General features: G+C 44.4%; 27 non-coding genes across 27 annotated transcripts; all 27 read right to left on the bottom strand.

Moving 5' to 3' along the window:
* Window positions 1-12: 12 nt before the first annotated feature.
* TRNAL-CAA (transfer RNA leucine (anticodon CAA)) lies at window positions 13-134 on the bottom strand. Its single transcript has 2 exons — window positions 97-134; window positions 13-58 (listed from the first exon to the last, which is right to left on the bottom strand). It is a non-coding gene; the product is annotated as a tRNA-Leu (tRNA).
* A 254-nt stretch (window positions 135-388) lies between these two features.
* Window positions 389-510, bottom strand: TRNAL-CAA (transfer RNA leucine (anticodon CAA)). Its single transcript has 2 exons — window positions 473-510; window positions 389-434 (listed from the first exon to the last, which is right to left on the bottom strand). It is a non-coding gene; the product is annotated as a tRNA-Leu (tRNA).
* Window positions 511-1,516: 1,006 nt separating this feature from the next.
* TRNAL-CAA (transfer RNA leucine (anticodon CAA)) lies at window positions 1,517-1,638 on the bottom strand. The gene is made up of 2 exons: window positions 1,601-1,638; window positions 1,517-1,562 (listed from the first exon to the last, which is right to left on the bottom strand). It is a non-coding gene; the product is annotated as a tRNA-Leu (tRNA).
* Window positions 1,639-2,644: 1,006 nt separating this feature from the next.
* Window positions 2,645-2,766, bottom strand: TRNAL-CAA (transfer RNA leucine (anticodon CAA)). The gene is made up of 2 exons: window positions 2,729-2,766; window positions 2,645-2,690 (listed from the first exon to the last, which is right to left on the bottom strand). It is a non-coding gene; the product is annotated as a tRNA-Leu (tRNA).
* Window positions 2,767-3,020: 254 nt separating this feature from the next.
* TRNAL-CAA (transfer RNA leucine (anticodon CAA)) lies at window positions 3,021-3,142 on the bottom strand. The gene is made up of 2 exons: window positions 3,105-3,142; window positions 3,021-3,066 (listed from the first exon to the last, which is right to left on the bottom strand). It is a non-coding gene; the product is annotated as a tRNA-Leu (tRNA).
* Window positions 3,143-3,396: 254 nt separating this feature from the next.
* Window positions 3,397-3,518, bottom strand: TRNAL-CAA (transfer RNA leucine (anticodon CAA)). Its single transcript has 2 exons — window positions 3,481-3,518; window positions 3,397-3,442 (listed from the first exon to the last, which is right to left on the bottom strand). It is a non-coding gene; the product is annotated as a tRNA-Leu (tRNA).
* A 254-nt stretch (window positions 3,519-3,772) lies between these two features.
* Window positions 3,773-3,894, bottom strand: TRNAL-CAA (transfer RNA leucine (anticodon CAA)). The gene is made up of 2 exons: window positions 3,857-3,894; window positions 3,773-3,818 (listed from the first exon to the last, which is right to left on the bottom strand). It is a non-coding gene; the product is annotated as a tRNA-Leu (tRNA).
* Window positions 3,895-3,960: 66 nt separating this feature from the next.
* Window positions 3,961-4,082, bottom strand: TRNAL-CAA (transfer RNA leucine (anticodon CAA)). The gene is made up of 2 exons: window positions 4,045-4,082; window positions 3,961-4,006 (listed from the first exon to the last, which is right to left on the bottom strand). It is a non-coding gene; the product is annotated as a tRNA-Leu (tRNA).
* Window positions 4,083-4,336: 254 nt separating this feature from the next.
* Window positions 4,337-4,458, bottom strand: TRNAL-CAA (transfer RNA leucine (anticodon CAA)). Its single transcript has 2 exons — window positions 4,421-4,458; window positions 4,337-4,382 (listed from the first exon to the last, which is right to left on the bottom strand). It is a non-coding gene; the product is annotated as a tRNA-Leu (tRNA).
* A 1,949-nt stretch (window positions 4,459-6,407) lies between these two features.
* On the bottom strand, window positions 6,408-6,529 carry TRNAL-CAA (transfer RNA leucine (anticodon CAA)). Its single transcript has 2 exons — window positions 6,492-6,529; window positions 6,408-6,453 (listed from the first exon to the last, which is right to left on the bottom strand). It is a non-coding gene; the product is annotated as a tRNA-Leu (tRNA).
* Window positions 6,530-7,347: 818 nt separating this feature from the next.
* TRNAL-CAA (transfer RNA leucine (anticodon CAA)) lies at window positions 7,348-7,469 on the bottom strand. Its single transcript has 2 exons — window positions 7,432-7,469; window positions 7,348-7,393 (listed from the first exon to the last, which is right to left on the bottom strand). It is a non-coding gene; the product is annotated as a tRNA-Leu (tRNA).
* Window positions 7,470-8,099: 630 nt separating this feature from the next.
* TRNAL-CAA (transfer RNA leucine (anticodon CAA)) lies at window positions 8,100-8,221 on the bottom strand. Its single transcript has 2 exons — window positions 8,184-8,221; window positions 8,100-8,145 (listed from the first exon to the last, which is right to left on the bottom strand). It is a non-coding gene; the product is annotated as a tRNA-Leu (tRNA).
* A 630-nt stretch (window positions 8,222-8,851) lies between these two features.
* On the bottom strand, window positions 8,852-8,973 carry TRNAL-CAA (transfer RNA leucine (anticodon CAA)). Its single transcript has 2 exons — window positions 8,936-8,973; window positions 8,852-8,897 (listed from the first exon to the last, which is right to left on the bottom strand). It is a non-coding gene; the product is annotated as a tRNA-Leu (tRNA).
* A 66-nt stretch (window positions 8,974-9,039) lies between these two features.
* Window positions 9,040-9,161, bottom strand: TRNAL-CAA (transfer RNA leucine (anticodon CAA)). Its single transcript has 2 exons — window positions 9,124-9,161; window positions 9,040-9,085 (listed from the first exon to the last, which is right to left on the bottom strand). It is a non-coding gene; the product is annotated as a tRNA-Leu (tRNA).
* Window positions 9,162-9,791: 630 nt separating this feature from the next.
* On the bottom strand, window positions 9,792-9,913 carry TRNAL-CAA (transfer RNA leucine (anticodon CAA)). The gene is made up of 2 exons: window positions 9,876-9,913; window positions 9,792-9,837 (listed from the first exon to the last, which is right to left on the bottom strand). It is a non-coding gene; the product is annotated as a tRNA-Leu (tRNA).
* Window positions 9,914-9,979: 66 nt separating this feature from the next.
* Window positions 9,980-10,101, bottom strand: TRNAL-CAA (transfer RNA leucine (anticodon CAA)). The gene is made up of 2 exons: window positions 10,064-10,101; window positions 9,980-10,025 (listed from the first exon to the last, which is right to left on the bottom strand). It is a non-coding gene; the product is annotated as a tRNA-Leu (tRNA).
* Window positions 10,102-10,731: 630 nt separating this feature from the next.
* On the bottom strand, window positions 10,732-10,853 carry TRNAL-CAA (transfer RNA leucine (anticodon CAA)). The gene is made up of 2 exons: window positions 10,816-10,853; window positions 10,732-10,777 (listed from the first exon to the last, which is right to left on the bottom strand). It is a non-coding gene; the product is annotated as a tRNA-Leu (tRNA).
* Window positions 10,854-11,483: 630 nt separating this feature from the next.
* On the bottom strand, window positions 11,484-11,605 carry TRNAL-CAA (transfer RNA leucine (anticodon CAA)). Its single transcript has 2 exons — window positions 11,568-11,605; window positions 11,484-11,529 (listed from the first exon to the last, which is right to left on the bottom strand). It is a non-coding gene; the product is annotated as a tRNA-Leu (tRNA).
* A 66-nt stretch (window positions 11,606-11,671) lies between these two features.
* On the bottom strand, window positions 11,672-11,793 carry TRNAL-CAA (transfer RNA leucine (anticodon CAA)). The gene is made up of 2 exons: window positions 11,756-11,793; window positions 11,672-11,717 (listed from the first exon to the last, which is right to left on the bottom strand). It is a non-coding gene; the product is annotated as a tRNA-Leu (tRNA).
* Window positions 11,794-12,987: 1,194 nt separating this feature from the next.
* On the bottom strand, window positions 12,988-13,109 carry TRNAL-CAA (transfer RNA leucine (anticodon CAA)). The gene is made up of 2 exons: window positions 13,072-13,109; window positions 12,988-13,033 (listed from the first exon to the last, which is right to left on the bottom strand). It is a non-coding gene; the product is annotated as a tRNA-Leu (tRNA).
* Window positions 13,110-13,552: 443 nt separating this feature from the next.
* Window positions 13,553-13,674, bottom strand: TRNAL-CAA (transfer RNA leucine (anticodon CAA)). Its single transcript has 2 exons — window positions 13,637-13,674; window positions 13,553-13,598 (listed from the first exon to the last, which is right to left on the bottom strand). It is a non-coding gene; the product is annotated as a tRNA-Leu (tRNA).
* Window positions 13,675-14,304: 630 nt separating this feature from the next.
* TRNAL-CAA (transfer RNA leucine (anticodon CAA)) lies at window positions 14,305-14,426 on the bottom strand. Its single transcript has 2 exons — window positions 14,389-14,426; window positions 14,305-14,350 (listed from the first exon to the last, which is right to left on the bottom strand). It is a non-coding gene; the product is annotated as a tRNA-Leu (tRNA).
* A 630-nt stretch (window positions 14,427-15,056) lies between these two features.
* On the bottom strand, window positions 15,057-15,178 carry TRNAL-CAA (transfer RNA leucine (anticodon CAA)). Its single transcript has 2 exons — window positions 15,141-15,178; window positions 15,057-15,102 (listed from the first exon to the last, which is right to left on the bottom strand). It is a non-coding gene; the product is annotated as a tRNA-Leu (tRNA).
* A 66-nt stretch (window positions 15,179-15,244) lies between these two features.
* TRNAL-CAA (transfer RNA leucine (anticodon CAA)) lies at window positions 15,245-15,366 on the bottom strand. The gene is made up of 2 exons: window positions 15,329-15,366; window positions 15,245-15,290 (listed from the first exon to the last, which is right to left on the bottom strand). It is a non-coding gene; the product is annotated as a tRNA-Leu (tRNA).
* Window positions 15,367-16,560: 1,194 nt separating this feature from the next.
* On the bottom strand, window positions 16,561-16,682 carry TRNAL-CAA (transfer RNA leucine (anticodon CAA)). Its single transcript has 2 exons — window positions 16,645-16,682; window positions 16,561-16,606 (listed from the first exon to the last, which is right to left on the bottom strand). It is a non-coding gene; the product is annotated as a tRNA-Leu (tRNA).
* Window positions 16,683-17,691: 1,009 nt separating this feature from the next.
* Window positions 17,692-17,813, bottom strand: TRNAL-CAA (transfer RNA leucine (anticodon CAA)). The gene is made up of 2 exons: window positions 17,776-17,813; window positions 17,692-17,737 (listed from the first exon to the last, which is right to left on the bottom strand). It is a non-coding gene; the product is annotated as a tRNA-Leu (tRNA).
* Window positions 17,814-18,069: 256 nt separating this feature from the next.
* Window positions 18,070-18,191, bottom strand: TRNAL-CAA (transfer RNA leucine (anticodon CAA)). Its single transcript has 2 exons — window positions 18,154-18,191; window positions 18,070-18,115 (listed from the first exon to the last, which is right to left on the bottom strand). It is a non-coding gene; the product is annotated as a tRNA-Leu (tRNA).
* Between the last annotated feature and the right edge of the window lie 360 nt (window positions 18,192-18,551).

Below are 18,551 nucleotides of genomic sequence, written 5' to 3'. Positions count from 1 at the left end.
AAAAACACATCGTGTCAGAAGTGGGATTCGAACCCACGCCCTCAAACGAGGACCAGAATACACAGATTCACATCGTGAACGAAGGAAGCTAAGCCCCTTGAGTCTGACACCTTAGACCGCTCGGCCATCCTGACGTGGTTTTATGTAATTTGGACGTTTTAAAATTACATCTCTTCCAGTTATTTTCATAAAACATATCGTGTCAGAAGTGGGATTCGAAAACACTCCTGCAAACGAGGACCAGAATACACAGATTCACATCGTGAATCAATGAAGCTAAGCCCCTTGAGTCTTGCGCCTTAGACCGCTCGGCCATCCTGTCGTGGTCTTATGTAATTTGGACGTTTTAAAATTACATCTCTTCCAGTTATTTTCATAAAACACATCGTGTCAGAAGTGGGATTCGAACCCACGCCCTCAAACGAGGACAAGAATACACAGATTCACATCGTGAACGAAGGAAGCTAAGCCCCTTGAGTCTGGCGCCTTAGACCGCTCGGCCATACTGACGTGGTTTTATGTAATTTGGACCTTTTAAAATTACATCTCTTCTAGTTATTTTCATAAAACACATCGTGTCAGAAGTGGGATTCGGACACACGCCCTCAAACGAGGACCAGAATACACAGATTCACATCGTGAACGAAGAAAGCTAGGCCCCTTTAGTCTGGCGCCTTAGACCGCTCGGTCATCCTGACGTAGTTTTATGTAATTTGGACGTTTTAAAATTACATCTCTTCCAGTTATATTCAAAAAACACATCGTGTCAGAAGTGGGATTCGAACCCACGGCCTCAAACGAGGACCAGAATACACAGATTCACATCGTGAACGAAGGAAGTTAAGCCCCTTGATTCTTGCGCCTTAGACCGCTCGGCCATCCTGTTGCGGTCTTATGTAATTTGGACGTTTTAAAATTACATCTCTTCCAGTTATTTTCATAAAACATATCGTGCCAGAAGTGGGATTCGAAAACACTCCTGCAAACGAGGACCAGAATACAGCGATTCACATCGTGAATCAATGAAGCTAAGCCCCTTGAGTCTTGCGCCTTAGACCGCTCGGCCATCCTGTCGTGGTCTTATGTAATTTGGACGTTTTAAAATTACATCTCTTCCAGTTATTTTCATAATACACATCGTGTCAGAAGTGGGATTCGAAAACACTCCCGCAAACGAGGACCAGAATACAGCGATTCACATCGTGAACGAAGAAAGCTAGGCCACTTGAGTCTGGCACCTTAGGCCGCTCGGCCATCCTGACGTGGTTTTATGTAATTTGGACCTTTTAAAATTACATCTCTTCCAGTTATTTTCATAAAACATATCGTGTCAGAAGTGGGATTCGAAAACACTCCTGCAAACGAGGACCAGAATACACAGATTCACATCGTGAATCAATGAAGCTAAGCCCCTTGAGTCTTGCGCCTTAGACCGCTCGGCCATCCTGTCGTGGTCTTATGTAATTTGGACGTTTTAAAATTACATCTCTTCCAGTTATTTTCATAAAACACATCGTGTCAGAAGTGGGATTCGAACCCACGCCCTCAAACGAGGACAAGAATACACAGATTCACATCGTGAACGAAGGAAGCTAAGCCCCTTGAGTCTGGCGCCTTAGACCGCTCGGCCATACTGACGTGGTTTTATGTAATTTGGACCTTTTAAAATTACATCTCTTCTAGTTATTTTCATAAAACACATCGTGTCAGAAGTGGGATTCGGACACACGCCCTCAAACGAGGACCAGAATACACAGATTCACATCGTGAACGAAGAAAGCTAGGCCCCTTTAGTCTGGCGCCTTAGACCGCTCGGTCATCCTGACGTAGTTTTATGTAATTTGGACGTTTTAAAATTACATCTCTTCCAGTTATATTCAAAAAACACATCGTGTCAGAAGTGGGATTCGAACCCACGGCCTCAAACGAGGACCAGAATACACAGATTCACATCGTGAACGAAGGAAGTTAAGCCCCTTGATTCTTGCGCCTTAGACCGCTCGGCCATCCTGTTGCGGTCTTATGTAATTTGGACGTTTTAAAATTACATCTCTTCCAGTTATTTTCATAAAACATATCGTGCCAGAAGTGGGATTCGAAAACACTCCTGCAAACGAGGACCAGAATACAGCGATTCACATCGTGAATCAATGAAGCTAAGCCCCTTGAGTCTTGCGCCTTAGACCGCTCGGCCATCCTGTCGTGGTCTTATGTAATTTGGACGTTTTAAAATTACATCTCTTCCAGTTATTTTCATAATACACATCGTGTCAGAAGTGGGATTCGAAAACACTCCCGCAAACGAGGACCAGAATACAGCGATTCACATCGTGAACGAAGAAAGCTAGGCCACTTGAGTCTGGCACCTTAGGCCGCTCGGCCATCCTGACGTGGTTTTATGTAATTTGGACCTTTTAAAATTACATCTCTTCTAGTTATTTTCATAAAACATATCGTGTCAGAAGTGGGATTCGAAAACGCTCCTGCAAACGAGGACCAGAATACACAGATTCACATCGTGAATCAATGAAGCTAAGCCCCTTGAGTCTTGCGCCTTAGACCGCTCGGCCATCCTGTCGTGGTCTTATGTAATTTGGACGTTTTAAAATTACATCTCTTCCAGTTATTTTCATAAAACACATCGTGTCAGAAGTGGGATTCGAACCCACGCCCTCAAACGAGGACAAGAATACACAGATTCACATCGTGAACGAAGGAAGCTAAGCCCCTTGAGTCTGGCGCCTTAGACCGCTCGGCCATACTGACGTGGTTTTATGTAATTTGGACCTTTTAAAATTACATCTCTTCTAGTTATTTTCATAAAACACATCGTGTCAGAAGTGGGATTCGGACACACGCCCTCAAACGAGGACCAGAATACACAGATTCACATCGTGAACGAAGAAAGCTAGGCCCCTTTAGTCTGGCGCCTTAGACCGCTCGGTCATCCTGACGTAGTTTTATGTAATTTGGACGTTTTAAAATTACATCTCTTCCAGTTATATTCAAAAAACACATCGTGTCAGAAGTGGGATTCGAACCCACGCCCTCAAACGAGGACCAGAATACACAGATTCACATCGTGAACGAAGGAAGCTAAGCCCCTTGAGTCTGACACCTTAGACCGCTCGGCCATCCTGACGTGGTTTTATGTAATTTGGACGTTTTAAAATTACATCTCTTCCAGTTATTTTCATAAAACATATCGTGTCAGAAGTGGGATTCGAAAACGCTCCTGCAAACGAGGACCAGAATACACAGATTCACATCGTGAATCAATGAAGCTAAGCCCCTTGAGTCTTGCGCCTTAGACCGCTCGGCCATCCTGTCGTGGTCTTATGTAATTTGGACGTTTTAAAATTACATCTCTTCCAGTTATTTTCATAAAACACATCGTGTCAGAAGTGGGATTCGAACCCACGCCCTCAAACGAGGACAAGAATACACAGATTCACATCGTGAACGAAGGAAGCTAAGCCCCTTGAGTCTGGCGCCTTAGACCGCTCGGCCATACTGACGTGGTTTTATGTAATTTGGACCTTTTAAAATTACATCTCTTCTAGTTATTTTCATAAAACACATCGTGTCAGAAGTGGGATTCGGACACACGCCCTCAAACGAGGACCAGAATACACAGATTCACATCGTGAACGAAGGAAGCTAAGCCCCTTGAGTCTGGCACCTTAGGCCGCTCGGCCATCCTGACGTGGTTTTATGTAATTTGGACGTTTTAAAATTACATCTCTTCCAGTTATATTCAAAAAACACATCGTGTCAGAAGTGGGATTCGAACCCACGCCCTCAAACGAGGACCAGAATACACAGATTCACATCGTGAACGAAGGAAGCTAAGCCCCTTGAGTCTGACACCTTAGACCGCTCGGCCATCCTGACGTGGTTTTATGTAATTTGGACGTTTTAAAATTACATCTCTTCCAGTTATTTTCATAAAACACTTCGTGTCAGAAGTGGGATTCGAACCCACGCCCTCAAACGAGGACCAGAATACACAGATTCACATCGTGAACGAAGAAAGCTAGGCCCCTTGAGTCTGGCGCCTTAGACCGCTCGGCCATCCTGACGTAGTTTTATGAAATTTGGACGTTTTAAAATTACATCTCTTCCAGTTATTTTCATAAAACACATCGTGTCAGAAGTGGGATTCGAACCCACGCCCTCAAACGAGGACCAGAATACACAGATTCACATCGTGAATCAATGAAGCTAAGCCCCTTGAGTCTTGCGCCTTAGACCGCTCGGCCATCCTGTCGTGGTCTTATGTAATTTGGACGTTTTAAAATTACATCTCTTCCAGTTATTTTCATAAAACACATCGTGTCAGAAGTGGGATTCGAACCCACGCCCTCAAACGAGGACAAGAATACACAGATTCACATCGTGATCGAAGGAAGCTAAGCCCCTTGAGTCTGGCGCCTTAGACCGCTCGGCCATACTGACGTGGTTTTATGTAATTTGGACGTTTCAAAATTACATCTCTTCTAGTTAATTTCATAAAACACATCGTGTTAGAAGTGGGATTCGAACCCACGCCCTCAAACGAAGACCAGAATTCAGTGATTCACATCGTGAACGAAGGAAGCTAAGCCCCTTGAGTCTGGCACCTCAGGCCGCTCGGCCATCCTGACGTGCTTTTATGTAATTTGGACGTTTTAAAATTACATCTCTCCCAGTTATTTTCAAAATACGCATCGTGTCAGAAGTGGGATTCGAACCCTCGCCCTTAAACGAGGACCAGAATACACAGATTCACATCGTGAACGAAGGAAGCTAAGCCCCTTGAGTCTGACACCTTAGACCACTCGGCCATCCTGACGTGGTTTTACGTAATTTGGACGTTTTAAAATTACATCTCTTCCAGTTATTTTCATAAAACACATCGTGTCAGAAGTGGGATTCGAACACACGCCCTCAAACGAGGACGAGAATACACAGATTCACATCGTGAACGAAGCAAGCTAAGCCCCTTGAGTCTGGTGCCTTAGACCGCTCGGCCATCCTGACGTAGTTTTATGTAATTTGGACGTTTTAAAATTACATCTCTACCAGTTATTTTCAAAAAACACATCGTGTCAGAAGTGGGATTCGAACCCACGCCCTCAAACGAGGACGAGAATACACAGATTCACATCGTGAACGAAGGAAGCTAAGCCCCTTGAGTCTGGCGCCTTAGACCGCTCGGCCATACTGACGTGGTTTTATGTAATTTGGACGTTTTAAAATTACATCTCTTCTAGTTATTTTCATAAAACACATCGTGTCAGAAGTGGGATTCGAACCCACGCCCTAAAACGAGGACGAGAATACACAGATTCACATCGTGAACGAAGGAAGTTAAGCCCCTTGAGTCTGGCGCCAAAGACCGCTCGGCCATACTGACGTGGTTTTATGTAATTTGGACCTTTTAAAATTACATCTCTTCTAGTTATTTTCATAAAACACATCGTGTCAGAAGCGGGATTCGAACACACGCCCTCAAACGAGGACCAGAATGCACAGATTCACATCGTGAACGAAGGAAGCTAAGCCCCTTGAGTCTGGCACCTTAGGCCGCTCGGCCATCCTGACGTGGTTTTATGTAATTAGGACGTTTTAAAATTACATCTCTTCAAGTTAATTTATTAAAACTTATCGTGTCAGAAGTGGGATTCGAACCCACGCCCTTATACGAGGACCAGAAAACACAGATTCACGTTGTGAACGAAGGAAACTAAGCCCCTTGAGTCTGGCGCCTTAGACCGCTCGGCCATCCTGACGTGGTCTCTTGTAATTTGGACGTTTTATAAATTACATCTCTTGCAAAAAATTTATTAAAATATATCGTGTCAGAAGTGGGATTCGAACCCACGCCCTCATACGAGGACCCGAAAACACAGATTCACGTTGTGAATGAAGGAAACTAACCCCCTTAAGTCTGGCGCCTTAGACCGCTGGGCCCTCCTGAAGTGGTGTCTTTTAATTTTGACGTTTTATAAATAACATCTCTTTTAGTTAATTTATTAAAACATATCGTGTCAGAAGTGGGATTCGAACCCACGCCCTTATACGATGACCAGAAAACACAGATTGACGTTGTGAACGAAGGAAACTAAGCCCCTTGAGTCTGGCGCCTTAGACCGCTCGGCCATCCTAACGCGGTCTCTTGTAATTTGGACGATTTATAAATTACATCTCTTCTAGTTAATTTCATAAAATATATCGTGTCAGAAGTGGGATTTGAACCATTGCCCTCAAACGAGGACCAGAATACACGGATTCACGTTGTGAACGAAAAAACTAAGCCCCTTAAGTCTGGCGCCTTAGACCGCTCGGCAATCCTGACGTGGTCTATTGTAATTTGGACGTTTTATAAATTACATCTCTTGCAGTTAATTTATTAAATTATATCGTGTCAGAAGTGGGATTCGAACCCACGCCCTCAAACGAGGACCAGAATACACAGATTCACATCGTGAACGAAGGAAGCTAAGCCCCTTGAGTCTGGCGCCTTAGACCGCTCGGCCATCCTGACGTGGTTTTACGTAATTTGGACGTTTTAAAATTACATCTCTTCTAGTTATTTTCATAAAACACATCGTGTCAGAAGTGGGATTCGGACACACGCCCTCAAACGAGGACCAGAATACACAGATTCACATCGTGAACGAAGGAAGCTAAGCCCCTTGAGTCTGGCACCTTAGGCCGCTCGGCCATCCTGACGTGGTTTTATGTAATTTGGACGTTTTAAAATTACATCTCTTCCAGTTATTTTCATAAAACACATCGTGTCAGAAGTGGGATTCGAACCCACGCCCTCAAACGAGGACCAGAATACACAGATTCACATCGTGAACGAAGGAAGTTAAGCCCCTTGATTCTTGCGCCTTAGACCGCTCGGCCATCCTGTTGCGGTCTTATGTAATTTGGACGTTTTAAAATTATATCTCTTCCAGTTATTTTCATAAAACACATCGTGTCAGAAGTGGGATTCGAAAACACTCCCGCAAACGAGGAACAGAATACAGCGATTCACATCGTGAACGAAGAAAGCTAGGCCACTTGAGTCTGGCACCTTAGGCCGCTCGGCCATCCTGACGTGGTTTTATGTAATTTGGACCTTTTAAAATTACATCTCTTCTAGTTATTTTCATAAAACACATCGTGTCAGAAGTGGGATTCGGACACACGCCCTCAAACGAGGACCAGAATACACAGATTCACATCGTGAACGAAGGAAGCTAAGCCCCTTGAGTCTGGCATCTTAGGCCGCTCGGCCATCGTCACGTGGTTTTATGTAATTTGGACGTTTTAAAATTACATCTCTTCCAGTTATATTCAAAAAACACATCGTGTCAGAAGTGGGATTCGAACCCACGCCCTCAAACGAGGACCAGAATACACAGATTCACATCGTGAAAGAAGGAAGCTAAGCCCCTTGAGTCTGACACCTTAGACCGCTCGGCCATCCTGACGTGGTTTTATGTAATTTGGACGTTTTAAAATTACATCTCTTCCAGTTATTTTCATAAAACATATCGTGTCAGAAGTGGGATTCGAAAACACTCCTGCAAACGAGGACCAGAATACACAGATTCACATCGTGAATCAATGAAGCTAAGCCCCTTGAGTCTTGCGCCTTAGACCGCTCGGCCATCCTGTCGTGGTCTTATGTAATTTGGACGTTTTAAAATTACATCTCTTCCAGTTATTTTCATAAAACACATCGTGTCAGAAGTGGGATTCGAAAACACTCCCGCAAACGAGGACCAGAATACAGCGATTCACATCGTGAACGAAGAAAGCTAGGCCACTTGAGTCTGGCACCTTAGGCCGCTCGGCCATCCTGACGTGGTTTTATGTAATTTGGACCTTTTAAAATTACATCTCTTCTAGTTATTTTCATAAAACACATCGTGTCAGAAGTGGGATTCGGACACACGCCCTCAAACGAGGACCAGAATACACAGATTCACATCGTGAACGAAGGAAGCTAAGCCCCTTGAGTCTGGCACCTTAGGCCGCTCGGCCATCTTGACGTGGTTTTATGTAATTTGGACGTTTTAAAATTACATCTCTTCCAGTTATATTCAAAAAACACATCCTGTCAGAAGTGGGATTCGAACCCACGCCCTCAAACGAGGACCAGAATACACAGATTCACATCGTGAACGAAGGAAGCTAAGCCCCTTGAGTCTGACACCTTAGACCGCTCGGCCATCCTGACGTGGTTTTATGTAATTTGGACGTTTTAAAATTACATCTCTTCCAGTTATTTTCATAAAACATATCGTGTCAGAAGTGGGATTCGAAAACGCTCCTGCAAACGAGGACCAGAATACACAGATTCACATCGTGAATCAATGAAGCTAAGCCCCTTGAGTCTTGCGCCTTAGACCGCTCGGCCATCCTGTCGTGGTCTTATGTAATTTGGACGTTTTAAAATTACATCTCTTCCAGTTATTTTCATAAAACACATCGTGTCAGAAGTGGGATTCGGACACACGCCCTCAAACGAGGACCAGAATACACAGATTCACATCGTGAACGAAGGAAGCTAAGCCCCTTGAGTCTGGCACCTTAGGCCGCTCGGCCATCCTGACGTGGTTTTATGTAATTTGGACGTTTTAAAATTACATCTCTTCTAGTTATTTTCATAAAACACATCGTGTCAGAAGTGGGATTCGGACACACGCCCTCAAACGAGGACCAGAATACACAGATTCACATCGTGAACGAAGGAAGCTAAGCCCCTTGAGTCTGGCACCTTAGGCCGCTCGGCCATCGTGACGTGGTTTTATGTAATTTGGACGTTTTAAAATTGCATCTCTTCCAGTTATATTCAAAAAACACATCGTGTCAGAAGTGGGATTCGAACCCACGCCCTCAAACGAGGACCAGAATACACAGATTCACATCGTGAACGAAGGAAGCTAAGCCCCTTGAGTCTGACACCTTAGACCGCTCGGCCATCCTGACGTGGTTTTTTGTAATTTGGACGTTTTAAAATTACATCTCTTCCAGTTATTTTCATAAAACACTTCGTGTCAGAAGTGGGATTCGAACCCACGCCCTCAAACGAGGACCAGAATACACAGATTCACATCGTGAACGAAGAAAGCTAGGCCCCTTGAGTCTGGCGCCTTAGACCGCTCGGCCATCCTGACGTAGTTTTATGAAATTTGGACGTTTTAAAATTACATCTCTTCCAGTTATTTTCATAAAACACATCGTGTCAGAAGTGGGATTCGAACCCACGCCCTCAAACGAGGACCAGAATACACAGATTCACATCGTGAATCAATGAAGCTAAGCCCCTTGAGTCTTGCGCCTTAGACCGCTCGGCCATCCTGTCGTGGTCTTATGTAATTTGGACGTTTTAAAATTACATCTCTTCCAGTTATTTTCATAAAACACATCGTGTCAGAAGTGGGATTCGGACACACGCCCTCAAACGAGGACCAGAATACACAGATTCACATCGTGAACGAAGGAAGCTAAGCCCCTTGAGTCTGGCACCTTAGGCCGCTCGGCCATCCTGACGTGGTTTTATGTAATTTGGACGTTTTAAAATTACATCTCTTCTAGTTATTTTCATAAAACACATCGTGTCAGAAGTGGGATTCGGACACACGCCCTCAAACGAGGACCAGAATACACAGATTCACATCGTGAACGAAGGAAGCTAAGCCCCTTGAGTCTGGCACCTTAGGCCGCTCGGCCATCGTGACGTGGTTTTATGTAATTTGGACGTTTTAAAATTGCATCTCTTCCAGTTATATTCAAAAAACACATCGTGTCAGAAGTGGGATTCGAACCCACGCCCTCAAACGAGGACCAGAATACACAGATTCACATCGTGAACGAAGGAAGCTAAGCCCCTTGAGTCTGACACCTTAGACCGCTCGGCCATCCTGACGTGGTTTTTTGTAATTTGGACGTTTTAAAATTACATCTCTTCCAGTTATTTTCATAAAACACTTCGTGTCAGAAGTGGGATTCGAACCCACGCCCTCAAACGAGGACCAGAATACACAGATTCACATCGTGAACGAAGAAAGCTAGGCCCCTTGAGTCTGGCGCCTTAGACCGCTCGGCCATCCTGACGTAGTTTTATGAAATTTGGACGTTTTAAAATTACATCTCTTCCAGTTATTTTCATAAAACACATCGTGTCAGAAGTGGGATTCGAACCCACGCCCTCAAACGAGGACCAGAATACACAGATTCACATCGTGAATCAATGAAGCTAAGCCCCTTGAGTCTTGCGCCTTAGACCGCTCGGCCATCCTGTCGTGGTCTTATGTAATTTGGACGTTTTAAAATTACATCTCTTCCAGTTATTTTCATAAAACACATCGTGTCAGAAGTGGGATTCGAAAACACTCCCGCAAACGAGGACCAGAATACAGCGATTCACATCGTGAACGAAGAAAGCTAGGCCACTTGAGTCTGGCACCTTAGGCCGCTCGGCCATCCTGACGTGGTTTTATGTAATTTGGACCTTTTAAAATTACATCTCTTCTAGTTATTTTCATAAAACACATCGTGTCAGAAGTGGGATTCGGACACACGCCCTCAAACGAGGACCAGAATACACAGATTCACATCGTGAACGAAGGAAGCTAAGCCCCTTGAGTCTGGCACCTTAGGCCGCTCGGCCATCTTGACGTGGTTTTATGTAATTTGGACGTTTTAAAATTACATCTCTTCCAGTTATATTCAAAAAACACATCCTGTCAGAAGTGGGATTCGAACCCACGCCCTCAAACGAGGACCAGAATACACAGATTCACATCGTGAACGAAGGAAGCTAAGCCCCTTGAGTCTGACACCTTAGACCGCTCGGCCATCCTGACGTGGTTTTATGTAATTTGGACGTTTTAAAATTACATCTCTTCCAGTTATTTTCATAAAACATATCGTGTCAGAAGTGGGATTCGAAAACGCTCCTGCAAACGAGGACCAGAATACACAGATTCACATCGTGAATCAATGAAGCTAAGCCCCTTGAGTCTTGCGCCTTAGACCGCTCGGCCATCCTGTCGTGGTCTTATGTAATTTGGACGTTTTAAAATTACATCTCTTCCAGTTATTTTCATAAAACACATCGTGTCAGAAGTGGGATTCGGACACACGCCCTCAAACGAGGACCAGAATACACAGATTCACATCGTGAACGAAGGAAGCTAAGCCCCTTGAGTCTGGCACCTTAGGCCGCTCGGCCATCCTGACGTGGTTTTATGTAATTTGGACGTTTTAAAATTACATCTCTTCTAGTTATTTTCATAAAACACATCGTGTCAGAAGTGGGATTCGGACACACGCCCTCAAACGAGGACCAGAATACACAGATTCACATCGTGAACGAAGGAAGCTAAGCCCCTTGAGTCTGGCACCTTAGGCCGCTCGGCCATCGTGACGTGGTTTTATGTAATTTGGACGTTTTAAAATTGCATCTCTTCCAGTTATATTCAAAAAACACATCGTGTCAGAAGTGGGATTCGAACCCACGCCCTCAAACGAGGACCAGAATACACAGATTCACATCGTGAACGAAGGAAGCTAAGCCCCTTGAGTCTGACACCTTAGACCGCTCGGCCATCCTGACGTGGTTTTTTGTAATTTGGACGTTTTAAAATTACATCTCTTCCAGTTATTTTCATAAAACACTTCGTGTCAGAAGTGGGATTCGAACCCACGCCCTCAAACGAGGACCAGAATACACAGATTCACATCGTGAACGAAGAAAGCTAGGCCCCTTGAGTCTGGCGCCTTAGACCGCTCGGCCATCCTGACGTAGTTTTATGAAATTTGGACGTTTTAAAATTACATCTCTTCCAGTTATTTTCATAAAACACATCGTGTCAGAAGTGGGATTCGAACCCACGCCCTCAAACGAGGACCAGAATACACAGATTCACATCGTGAATCAATGAAGCTAAGCCCCTTGAGTCTTGCGCCTTAGACCGCTCGGCCATCCTGTCGTGGTCTTATGTAATTTGGACGTTTTAAAATTACATCTCTTCCAGTTATTTTCATAAAACACATCGTGTCAGAAGTGGGATTCGAAAACACTCCCGCAAACGAGGACCAGAATACAGCGATTCACATCGTGAACGAAGAAAAATAGGCCACTTGAGTCTGGCACCTTAGGCCGCTCGGCCATCCTGACGTGGTTTTATGTAATTTGGACGTTTTAAAATTACATCTCTTCCAGTTATATTCAAAATACACATCGTGTCAGAAGTGGGATTCGAACCCTCGCCCTTAAACGAGGACCAGAATACACAGATTCACATCGTGAACGAAGGAAGCTAAGCCCCTTGAGTCTGACACCTTAGACCACTCGGCCATCCTGACGTGGTTTTACGTAATTTGGACGTTTTAAAATTACATCTCTTCCAGTTATTTTCATAAAACACATCGTGTCAGAAGTGGGATTCGAACACACGCCCTCAAACGAGGACGAGAATACACAGATTCACATCGTGAACGAAGCAAGCTAAGCCCCTTGAGTCTGGTGCCTTAGACCGCTCGGCCATCCTGACGTAGTTTTATGTAATTTGGATGTTTTAAAATTACATCTCTACCAGTTATTTTCAAAAAACACATCGTGTCAGAAGTGGGATTCGAACCCACGCCCTAAAACGAGGACGAGAATTCACAGATTCACATCGTGAACGAAGGAAGCTAAGCCCCTTGAGTCTGGCGCCAAAGACCGCTCGGCCATACTGACGTGGTTTTATGTAATTTGGACCTTTTAAAATTACATCTCTTCTAGTTATTTTCATAAAACACATCGTGTCAGAAGCGGGATTCGAACACACGCCCTCAAACGAGGCCCAGAATACACAGATTCACATCGTGAACGAAAGAAGCTAAGCCCCTTGAGTCTGACACCTTAGGCCGCTCGGCCATCCTGACGTGGTTTTATGTAATTTGGACGTTTTTAAATTACATCTCTTGCAGTTAATTTATTAAATTATATCGTGTCAGAAGTGGGATTCGAACCCACGCCCTCATACGAGGACCAGAAAACACACATTCACGTTGTGAACGAAGTAAACTAAGCCCCTTGAGTCTGGCGCCTTAGACCGCTCGGCCATCCTGACGTGGTGTCTTGTATTTTGGACGTTTTATAAATTACATCTCTTGCAGCTAATTTATTAAAATATATCGTGTCAGACGTGGGATTCGAACATACGCCCTCATACGAGGACCAGAAAACACAGATTCACGTTAGGAACGAAGGAAAGTAAGCCCCTTGAGTCTGGCGCCTTAGACCGCTCGGCCATCCTGACGTGGTCTATTGTAATTTGGACGTTTTATAAATTACATCTCTTGCAGTTAATTTATTAAAGCATCGTGTCAAAAGTGGGATTGGAACCCACGCCCTTATACGAGGACCAGAAAACACAGATTCACGTTGTGAACGAAGGAAACTAAGCCCCTTGAGTCTGGCGCCTTAGACCGCTCGGCCATTCTGACGTGGTCTTTTGTAATTTGGACGTTTTATAAATTACATCTCTTCCAGTTATTTTCATAAAACACTTCGTGTCAGAAGTGGGATTCGAACCCACGCCCTCAAACGAGGACCAGAATACACAGATTCACATCGTGAACGAAGAAAGCTAGGCCCCTTGAGTCTGGCGCCTTAGACCGCTCGGCCATCCTGACGTAGTTTTATGAAATTTGGACGTTTTAAAATTACATCTCTTCCAGTTATTTTCATAAAACACATCGTGTCAGAAGTGGGATTCGAACCCACGCCCTCAAACGAGGACCAGAATACACAGATTCACATCGTGAATCAATGAAGCTAAGCCCCTTGAGTCTTGCGCCTTAGACCGCTCGGCCATCCTGTCGTGGTCTTATGTAATTTGGACGTTTTAAAATTACATCTCTTCCAGTTATTTTCATAAAACACATCGTGTCAGAAGTGGGATTCGAAAACACTCCCGCAAACGAGGACCAGAATACAGCGATTCACATCGTGAACGAAGAAAGCTAGGCCACTTGAGTCTGGCACCTTAGGCCGCTCGGCCATCCTGACGTGGTTTTATGTAATTTGGACCTTTTAAAATTACATCTCTTCTAGTTATTTTCATAAAACACATCGTGTCAGAAGTGGGATTCGGACACACGCCCTCAAACGAGGACCAGAATACACAGATTCACATCGTGAACGAAGGAAGCTAAGCCCCTTGAGTCTGGCACCTTAGGCCGCTCGGCCATCTTGACGTGGTTTTATGTAATTTGGACGTTTTAAAATTACATCTCTTCCAGTTATATTCAAAAAACACATCCTGTCAGAAGTGGGATTCGAACCCACGCCCTCAAACGAGGACCAGAATACACAGATTCACATCGTGAACGAAGGAAGCTAAGCCCCTTGAGTCTGACACCTTAGACCGCTCGGCCATCCTGACGTGGTTTTATGTAATTTGGACGTTTTAAAATTACATCTCTTCCAGTTATTTTCATAAAACATATCGTGTCAGAAGTGGGATTCGAAAACGCTCCTGCAAACGAGGACCAGAATACACAGATTCACATCGTGAATCAATGAAGCTAAGCCCCTTGAGTCTTGCGCCTTAGACCGCTCGGCCATCCTGTCGTGGTCTTATGTAATTTGGACGTTTTAAAATTACATCTCTTCCAGTTATTTTCATAAAACACATCGTGTCAGAAGTGGGATTCGGACACACGCCCTCAAACGAGGACCAGAATACACAGATTCACATCGTGAACGAAGGAAGCTAAGCCCCTTGAGTCTGGCACCTTAGGCCGCTCGGCCATCCTGACGTGGTTTTATGTAATTTGGACGTTTTAAAATTACATCTCTTCTAGTTATTTTCATAAAACACATCGTGTCAGAAGTGGGATTCGGACACACGCCCTCAAACGAGGACCAGAATACACAGATTCACATCGTGAACGAAGGAAGCTAAGCCCCTTGAGTCTGGCACCTTAGGCCGCTCGGCCATCGTGACGTGGTTTTATGTAATTTGGACGTTTTAAAATTGCATCTCTTCCAGTTATATTCAAAAAACACATCGTGTCAGAAGTGGGATTCGAACCCACGCCCTCAAACGAGGACCAGAATACACAGATTCACATCGTGAACGAAGGAAGCTAAGCCCCTTGAGTCTGACACCTTAGACCGCTCGGCCATCCTGACGTGGTTTTTTGTAATTTGGACGTTTTAAAATTACATCTCTTCCAGTTATTTTCATAAAACACTTCGTGTCAGAAGTGGGATTCGAACCCACGCCCTCAAACGAGGACCAGAATACACAGATTCACATCGTGAACGAAGAAAGCTAGGCCCCTTGAGTCTGGCGCCTTAGACCGCTCGGCCATCCTGACGTAGTTTTATGAAATTTGGACGTTTTAAAATTACATCTCTTCCAGTTATTTTCATAAAACACATCGTGTCAGAAGTGGGATTCGAACCCACGCCCTCAAACGAGGACCAGAATACACAGATTCACATCGTGAATCAATGAAGCTAAGCCCCTTGAGTCTTGCGCCTTAGACCGCTCGGCCATCCTGTCGTGGTCTTATGTAATTTGGACGTTTTAAAATTACATCTCTTCCAGTTATTTTCATAAAACACATCGTGTCAGAAGTGGGATTCGAAAACACTCCCGCAAACGAGGACCAGAATACAGCGATTCACATCGTGAACGAAGAAAAATAGGCCACTTGAGTCTGGCACCTTAGGCCGCTCGGCCATCCTGACGTGGTTTTATGTAATTTGGACGTTTTAAAATTACATCTCTTCCAGTTATATTCAAAATACACATCGTGTCAGAAGTGGGATTCGAACCCTCGCCCTTAAACGAGGACCAGAATACACAGATTCACATCGTGAACGAAGGAAGCTAAGCCCCTTGAGTCTGACACCTTAGACCACTCGGCCATCCTGACGTGGTTTTACGTAATTTGGACGTTTTAAAATTACATCTCTTCCAGTTATTTTCATAAAACACATCGTGTCAGAAGTGGGATTCGAACACACGCCCTCAAACGAGGACGAGAATACACAGATTCACATCGTGAACGAAGCAAGCTAAGCCCCTTGAGTCTGGTGCCTTAGACCGCTCGGCCATCCTGACGTAGTTTTATGTAATTTGGATGTTTTAAAATTACATCTCTACCAGTTATTTTCAAAAAACACATCGTGTCAGAAGTGGGATTCGAACCCACGCCCTAAAACGAGGACGAGAATTCACAGATTCACATCGTGAACGAAGGAAGCTAAGCCCCTTGAGTCTGGCGCCAAAGACCGCTCGGCCATACTGACGTGGTTTTATGTAATTTGGACCTTTTAAAATTACATCTCTTCTAGTTATTTTCATAAAACACATCGTGTCAGAAGCGGGATTCGAACACACGCCCTCAAACGAGGCCCAGAATACACAGATTCACATCGTGAACGAAAGAAGCTAAGCCCCTTGAGTCTGACACCTTAGGCCGCTCGGCCATCCTGACGTGGTTTTATGTAATTTGGACGTTTTTAAATTACATCTCTTGCAGTTAATTTATTAAATTATATCGTGTCAGAAGTGGGATTCGAACCCACGCCCTCATACGAGGACCAGAAAACACACATTCACGTTGTGAACGAAGTAAACTAAGCCCCTTGAGTCTGGCGCCTTAGACCGCTCGGCCATCCTGACGTGGTGTCTTGTATTTTGGACGTTTTATAAATTACATCTCTTGCAGCTAATTTATTAAAATATATCGTGTCAGACGTGGGATTCGAACATACGCCCTCATACGAGGACCAGAAAACACAGATTCACGTTAGGAACGAAGGAAAGTAAGCCCCTTGAGTCTGGCGCCTTAGACCGCTCGGCCATCCTGACGTGGTCTATTGTAATTTGGACGTTTTATAAATTACATCTCTTGCAGTTAATTTATTAAAGCATCGTGTCAAAAGTGGGATTGGAACCCACGCCCTTATACGAGGACCAGAAAACACAGATTCACGTTGTGAACGAAGGAAACTAAGCCCCTTGAGTCTGGCGCCTTAGACCGCTCGGCCATTCTGACGTGGTCTTTTGTAATTTGGACGTTTTATAAATTACATCTCTTGCAAATAATTTATTAAAATATATCGTGTCAGAAGTGGGATTCGAACCCATGCCCTCATACGAGGACCAGAAAACACAGATTCACGTTGTGAACGAAGGAAACTAACCCCCTTAAGTTTGGCGCCTTAGACCGCTGGGCCCTCCTGAAGTGGTCTCTATTAATTTTGACGTTTTATAAATTACATCTCTTCTAGTTAATTTATTAAAACATATCATGTCAGAAGTGGGATTCGAACCCACGCCCTTATACGAGGACCAGAAAACACAGATTCACGTTGTGAACGAAGGAAACTAAGCCCCTTGAGTCTGGCGCCTTAGACCGCTCGGCCATCCTGACGTGGTCTTTTGTAATTTGGACGTTTTATAAATTACATCTATTGCAGTTAATTTATTAAAATATATCGTGTCAGAAGTGTGATTCGAACCCATCCTTCATACGAGGACCAGAAAACACAGATTCATGTTGTGAACGAAGGAAACTAACCCCCTTGAGTCTGGCGCCTTAGACCGCTCGGCCATCCTGACGTGGTCTCTTGTAATTTGGACGTTTTATAAATTACATCTCTTCCAGTTAATTTCATAAAACATATCGTGTCAGAAGTGGGATTCGAACCCACGCCCTCATACGAGGACCAGAAATCACACATTCACGTTGTGAACGAAGTAAACTAAGCCCCTTGAGTCTGGCGCCTTAGACCGCTCGGCCATCCTGACGTGGTGTCTTGTATTTTGGACGTTTTATAAATTACATCTCTTGCAGTTAATTTATTAAAATATATCGTGTCAGACGTGGAATTCGAACCCACGCCCTCATTTGAGGACCAGAAAACACACATTCACGTCGTGAACGAAGGAAAGTAAGCCCCTTGAGTCTGGCGCCTTAGACCGCTCGGCTATCCTGACGTGGTCTCTTGTAATTTGGACGTTTTATAAATTACATCTCTTCCAGTTATTTTCATAAAACACTTCGTGTCAGAAGTGGGATTCGAACCCACGCCCTCAAACGAGGACCAGAATACACAGATTCACATCGTGAACGAAGAAAGCTAGGCCCCTTGAGTCTGGCGCCTTAGACCGCTCGGCCATCCTGACGTAGTTTTATGAAATTTGGACGTTTTAAAATTACATCTCTTCCAGTTATTTTCATAAAACACATCGTGTCAGAAGTGGGATTCGAACCCACGCCCTCAAACGAGGACCAGAATACACAGATTCACATCGTGAATCAATGAAGCTAAGCCCCTTGAGTCTTGCGCCTTAGACCGCTCGGCCATCCTGTCGTGGTCTTATGTAATTTGGACGTTTTAAAATTACATCTCTTCCAGTTATTTTCATAAAACACATCGTGTCAGAAGTGGGATTCGAAAACACTCCCGCAAACGAGGACCAGAATACAGCGATTCACATCGTGAACGAAGAAAGCTAGGCCACTTGAGTCTGGCACCTTAGGCC

Source organism: Phalangium opilio, unplaced genomic scaffold (genome assembly GCF_054372755.1).
Source record: "Phalangium opilio isolate 3A_F unplaced genomic scaffold, DU_Popi_V2 ptg000082l_1, whole genome shotgun sequence".
NCBI classification, from domain to species: Eukaryota; Metazoa; Arthropoda; class Arachnida; order Opiliones; family Phalangiidae; genus Phalangium; species Phalangium opilio.
Note: the sequence above shows the minus strand (reverse complement) of the source record. Positions and strands in the feature narration are given on the sequence as shown.